Source organism: Buceros rhinoceros, unplaced genomic scaffold, assembly GCF_000710305.1.
Source record: "Buceros rhinoceros silvestris isolate BGI_N320 unplaced genomic scaffold, ASM71030v1 scaffold13349, whole genome shotgun sequence".
Taxonomy (NCBI): domain Eukaryota; kingdom Metazoa; phylum Chordata; class Aves; order Bucerotiformes; family Bucerotidae; genus Buceros; species Buceros rhinoceros.
This window is the reverse complement of record NW_010431014.1, coordinates 34895-40584: the sequence shown is the minus strand read 5'-3', so window position 1 is coordinate 40584 and position 5690 is coordinate 34895. Positions and strand designations below refer to the sequence as shown.

Sequence of the window (5690 nt, the reverse complement as noted above, 5' to 3'; positions counted from 1 at the left end):
TCCCGAAGCGCGCCAGCCGTGGCTTCGTGCTGCAGTGTGGCCTCTTCGAGGTCACGACGCATCTTCTGAAACTCAGCCTCACGCTTCTTGTTCATCTCGATCTGAGCTGCCGTAGCCCCTCCTGCTTCTTCCAGGCGCTCGCTGATCTCCTCTAGCTCCCTCGAGAGGTCAGCACGATGCTTCTCGGCTTTTGCTCGAGAGGTTCGCTCGGCCTCAATTTCCTCCTCCAGTTCCTCTATTCGAGCCTGTGAAAGTTCATTGGTTAAACGAGGACTTCTGCACAGACAGATACGAAATTATCATTAAGGACTAAAGAGGAAACATTCACATCCATTTATATCAGCATAGAGAGTGAAGCTCCACTTGAAATTTCACAGAATTGTGTCCTAGGACATGGAATATTGAGTTTTCGAGCAATGTGAATGTAAAAGCTGATGAATCATTTTCTGTTACAGCTCAGAATGGATTTATCATGTTACGAAGGATCTAGTATTGCACTTCTCTGAAGAAACAGGGGATCTGTCACTGGAAAATGTAAAGGAATGCGAGTTTATCAGAAATTTCCAAAAGATCAGGCCAAAAGAAAGCAGCGTCCTCTCTCCCTCAGCAAACATGACGGAAGGACCCTTGAGATGAACAACCGTGGGGTAACAGCCCTGAGGAGAACTGTCTTCCTGACTCTGCTTTTAGAAGGTGATCTCCGTCCTGACCACATTCGGTTGTTTTCCTAGAACAGTAATCCTCAGTGGCTTTACGACTGGTGTAACTCAGTACCTGATCCATTTTCAAAGTCTGCCACAAGCTTCATGTAAGAAATTTTGTACATAGATCTGTACGGTTAGAGGCCAGAGTTTCTGTAAAAGTGCCCTGAGATGGGAACAGCACCAGAGTCCGTGTTAATTGTTTCATTCATGTGTAGGAAAATATTTTGTAGACGAGTCTAATAATAAACACCAATTAATTCTAAGGAACTTGTGGTCGGCTACTAAAAATATCAATAGCTCTTAGACTTTACCTGAATCTCCTTAATTTTCTTTTGCAGCTGAGAGCTTTGAGCCTGCTCATCTTCAATTTTGCTTTGCAACTGGCTAATTTCAAAATCCTTTCTGTTAAAGAGCAAGAATGCAAATTCAATACAGTTAAGATAAAAAATGAATTTTAGAATTCAGAGCATAGCAAGTCAGTGCAATACTTTTTCAGCCTGTCATCCATCTGTTGCTTATCATTTTCCAGATCCATGATGGAATCCTGAGACATTTTCAGGTCTCCCTCCACTTTTCTTTTTGCTCTCTCAAGGTCCATTCGCAATTTCTTCTCTTGTTCCAGATTTCCTTCAAGCTAAAGCACATAAAACATACTTTGAAACACATAAATTATGCTTTGAAAGTAACTATTCTTGTTTTAAAAATCTGCCTAGAGTTGGAAATCAAAGAACAGAGAAAACAATCAGATCCTGTCTCCTCTCCACCTGTGCTAAACTCGCTGCAAGATCGGGGTTGCTGTTGTGGTGAGGGTTTGGATGTTAATCTGTCCGCAGCTTGGCTGGGCACAGTTGAAATGCAAGTTTTTGAAAAATACAGAGATTAAAGCTTGCCAATGGCTGTGGTTCCCAGCATACAGGCTGCTAAATATTGACAGATGCCCGGAGTGCACAATTCCTGTAGGACACCATGGTAAGAGACTTCAACCAGCTCTGCAGCAGACTTCGAACTGTCACAGGAGCACTGCTCTGGCTAACTGGCTAAAAATGAAAGCCCACAGTGCTGAAATACCCAGTGATGAACCTAATTTAAACAGTCAGAAACAGATGAATGATGTCCTGGATTCCACAACACCCTGTCAACTGGCTGAAGTTATCAGAGCTGGCTTAGCTGCTTGAGGTGTTGCTTATATTCCCAACCACAGATTTTTAGTCTTTTCTAACCCATCAGAGCATCCACTTACGTAACCCAACATTTTTTTTTTCTTACATCATCTACTTGCTGCTCCAGTTTGGTCTTGGTTTTGGTGAGTGTGCTGACTTTATCTTCCTCGGCTTGCAAGTCATCCAGTGTCTGCTGATGGGCTTCCCGGAGAGCCTTCTTCTCCTTAGTGAGCTTAGAAATATTTTCATCCAGAGCTGCCATCTCTTCAGTCAGATTCTTGACCTGTTTAGAGAGTATCCATGCTATGAAGGGTGCCTTGAGGAATGCTGGACTGAGAACACAGTGAGTGCATCCTTGCAAAATCTTGCATGGATGTAGTCAAAACGCTCTCCACAGAGAGTCTATCATTCATGGTGAGGGTAGCAACAAACATCCTGCCTGAAGGTCTCACTCCTCTGCTCCCGCAGTGGTATGAATCCTTGCTTTCGTTGTTTTGACTACCAGCCCTGGGCTGCTGGATTCTGTAGCAGACCATGAGCTAGACCTTCACTTGTGCCTGCAAGCTGTTCCCGCTGGGCTTTACAAAAGATAATGCTCAGATAATGTACTCCCTGCAGGTGATATTGTGGCCAGGCAAACTGCTGTAAATTCTCCGCAAGATTTCTTTAAAAAGATATTATCAAGTGCCAACCGCAGCCAAAGATATGTTAAGTTTTCCAGAAGAGTGAAAGGAGCACACAAACACGACAAAGAACCCTACACTTTTGGAACAGGAGATCACAAATTTAGGGCGGGTGCTTCCAACGGGGCTGCCGGATGTACCAGCTCTGCTAGCTTCATCTGGGAAACGTGTTCCTTGTGCTTCAGTGGAGCATTGCACACCAGCACCCTCGTCTCACACACAGCAGGCATGGTGCTTCAGCCTGCCTGGTTCGTTCGGATGGGAAAGACTGACAGGAGGGACGAAGTGCTGTAGCTGTCTGACCCTGATAAGACACTCTCTCATCCCAATAGCCAGTGCCAGCTCCAAGCGCCAGTACAGAAATGTCCCATATATCTGTAACTGCAGACTTAGGATCCAGTGGTGTTCTCCATGATGGCAGTGAATTACGTCTCTGCTTGTCTCCACAGCAGGACTGAACTCCGTCACCACAGAGGTGGGCTGTGGAATTCTGACATATATACCTTACTTCTGTCTCTTCACATTGACTGTCAAGACGTATGTGGAGAGACCCGTGCTTTTACTGGGGGATAAGTGAGTTAATGATCCTCCTTGCTACTCCGACAATCTGAACCTTCAAAGTCAGGAAGAGCTCTCATCGTATCGTCAGGTCAATGGATGGACAGATGCCCATCCTCACTGAGACCCAGGCTTCTTAAATACAAGAGAATTGTAAGAAAACATTTGACATCTGCAAGATCAGTTCTCCTCAACGTGTGTGAGAAAGGACCAGCACAGCTGTTCTGTGCTGAGCTCCTCACAAGCATCCCAGAGCCCTCCACTATCCACAGGAGACATAAATATACCGGTTCCTTATGACACAAATGGCCAAATTTGGAAATTCTCTATCGAGCACTGTAACAACCTCTTAGTTCTTTTTGAACTGTCACAGAAAATATATTTTTCATAAGAGGAAGCTGTAATTTTAACAAAAAAAAATGTTATTATGTGATTAAGTGGTGATTGCCCTCTCCTATGCCTTGGGCACGTTCCACTTCCACTCAGAGCACTCATGAATAACCACAGCTTTCCACAAAACTGAAAACTGTCTGGGAAAACTGTCTGGGGAGCAGAATTCCTGGATTCCCACCTTATTCTCTGTTGCATGTTTCTCCTTTTCCACTTTGGCCAGAGTCAGCTCAAGATCATCAATATCTTTCTTCAGGTCAGAGCACTCATCTTCAAGTTTCCTCTTCTTTGCTGTCAGTTCAGCATTTGTCTCCTCTTCATCCTCCATTCTTTCACTGAGTTCTTTAATTTTAGCTTCCAGCTGGATTTTACTTTTGATGAGTCCTTCACATCTCTCTTCAGCATCAGCCAGGTTTTCACTCTCCTGTCAGAACATATTAAAGGCACGTTATATTTATCATTAAAATGACAAAAGGTGATGTATCTTGTTCAACAATCTCCAGCAAATCGATTAGATGAGTCAGGGAAGAATTTCCTATGCAAATCACAGTAATGCACATGATTCAATAATGAGCAGATTGTCCTGCTCAGGCATGGATAGGAAAGCGGACCATGATCCCCTGGCAGAGATGCTTCCTCTGAGCTGGTCGGATGGTTTGACTACACCACCGTGAAATAGACTCGCAGGGTTCAGTCGTAAGAAGGAGCACTCAAGGAATCAGTACGTAGGTGGGAGGCAAACTGGATTTCATGGCAGTGAGATCTTAGATGTGGGTTTGTAAAACGTGTAACATTTCAAAGTCATCTTTCATTGAGAGTTGGATGATTCTGTCTTTAATAATCTCCTCCAATTCTAATGACACAGATCAGTCTGACTGTCCCCAAAATTCTTCCCCCACTTCATTCACATGAGCGTCCCATTGTTCTTTAACCGCTCTCTCAGCCAAGACAGGGCCAAGCTTGACCTGAAGGGTAGCCTGCAACTTTCACTTATAATAAACATTTTGACACACATGATCAACAGATAGAGTTTTGTCTAAATTAATGCTACTGTGATGTATTCTAGGCAGAACACCACAGAACGTGTCTGTTGCCTGCCAGAAGAGTTATGGCTGAAAGCCATCACTGCAGTAACAGAACATGATATGTTTAGTTCTCTCTCTCAGATTCTGACTTAAGCCCACAGTGCACTGAAAATCATGGCTAGTGAGTGTCCATTGTATGAGGACAAACTTGGAGAAGATGATTCTTGAGGAATCTTTCAAGCAGGGTTGATAGAAATTCCCACAGGAAAACGGGACTTTTTGAGAAGTCAGACAGAAACAGTGAGAAAATGGGAGTCAAGAAAGAGTCAGACAACACAATGAGGGCAATGATCATGCCTTACGAGTTCTTTTATTCTCTAAAATATGAAATCTGAGTGCTTTGAAAGGCATCCTAACCTGGAAGTTGATTCACCTAGTTAAACCTGGGCTTCTCTGGGTTTTTGGCTTGCCGTCCATGAAGACTTTAAAGAGAAACCTCAAATGCCTGAAAACTAGGTGGGTTCTGGAGAACAGAGCATTAAGTACTGGGAAGCGTACAAAGAATCTCAGGAAACTGGGTGAGGTTAAGTTGAAATTCTGAAGATGGATTCATGTAACAAATCTGATCATGCAAGCACGTTATAGGCTGGGTGCTTGAAACTGGACTCTTGTTGAAACCCAATTCTTTCAAAACCACATCAATACAAGGTCTACTTCTGTCAGAGTGCCCTTGGCCACATAGTATCCTACAACCGTTTAAAACGTGACAGTTCTCCTGTCTTGTGCAATTCCTGACTGCTCAGCAGTATTCCAGAGAAAAGCATCAGTCTGCTTTCCCCAGCTTCAGTCTGCTCTCTGACAGGAAGACCCCCCTGCCCTGGCTCCCTATTGTAATGGTCAGCAGGTGTGGGAACAGCCCGTATTTCACCCAGAATCAGACACCAGTGTTAGGAGCACATTGTGTGACTGTGGAACGTCTGGGTCTTCCACTGGTGATTGCTTAAGAGTGAAGTGGGGAGCTTGCATGGCAGCCCAGTCGGAATTTCCTGTGTTCCTGCTGGTGATGATGTTTTCTATGTGCTTTGTACTCACTTTGATTAGGTGTAAATGGTGAGACCAGATACAAATCTGGCCCTGTGACATGTCTGTTTGTGAAGGACAATGGAAAAG

At 44.1% G+C, this 5690-nt stretch overlaps 1 pseudogene; it reads right to left on the bottom strand.

The window, feature by feature from the left end:
- Positions 1 to 5690, bottom strand: part of LOC104499715 — a 33532-nt pseudogene that overhangs the window by 11033 nt on the left and 16809 nt on the right.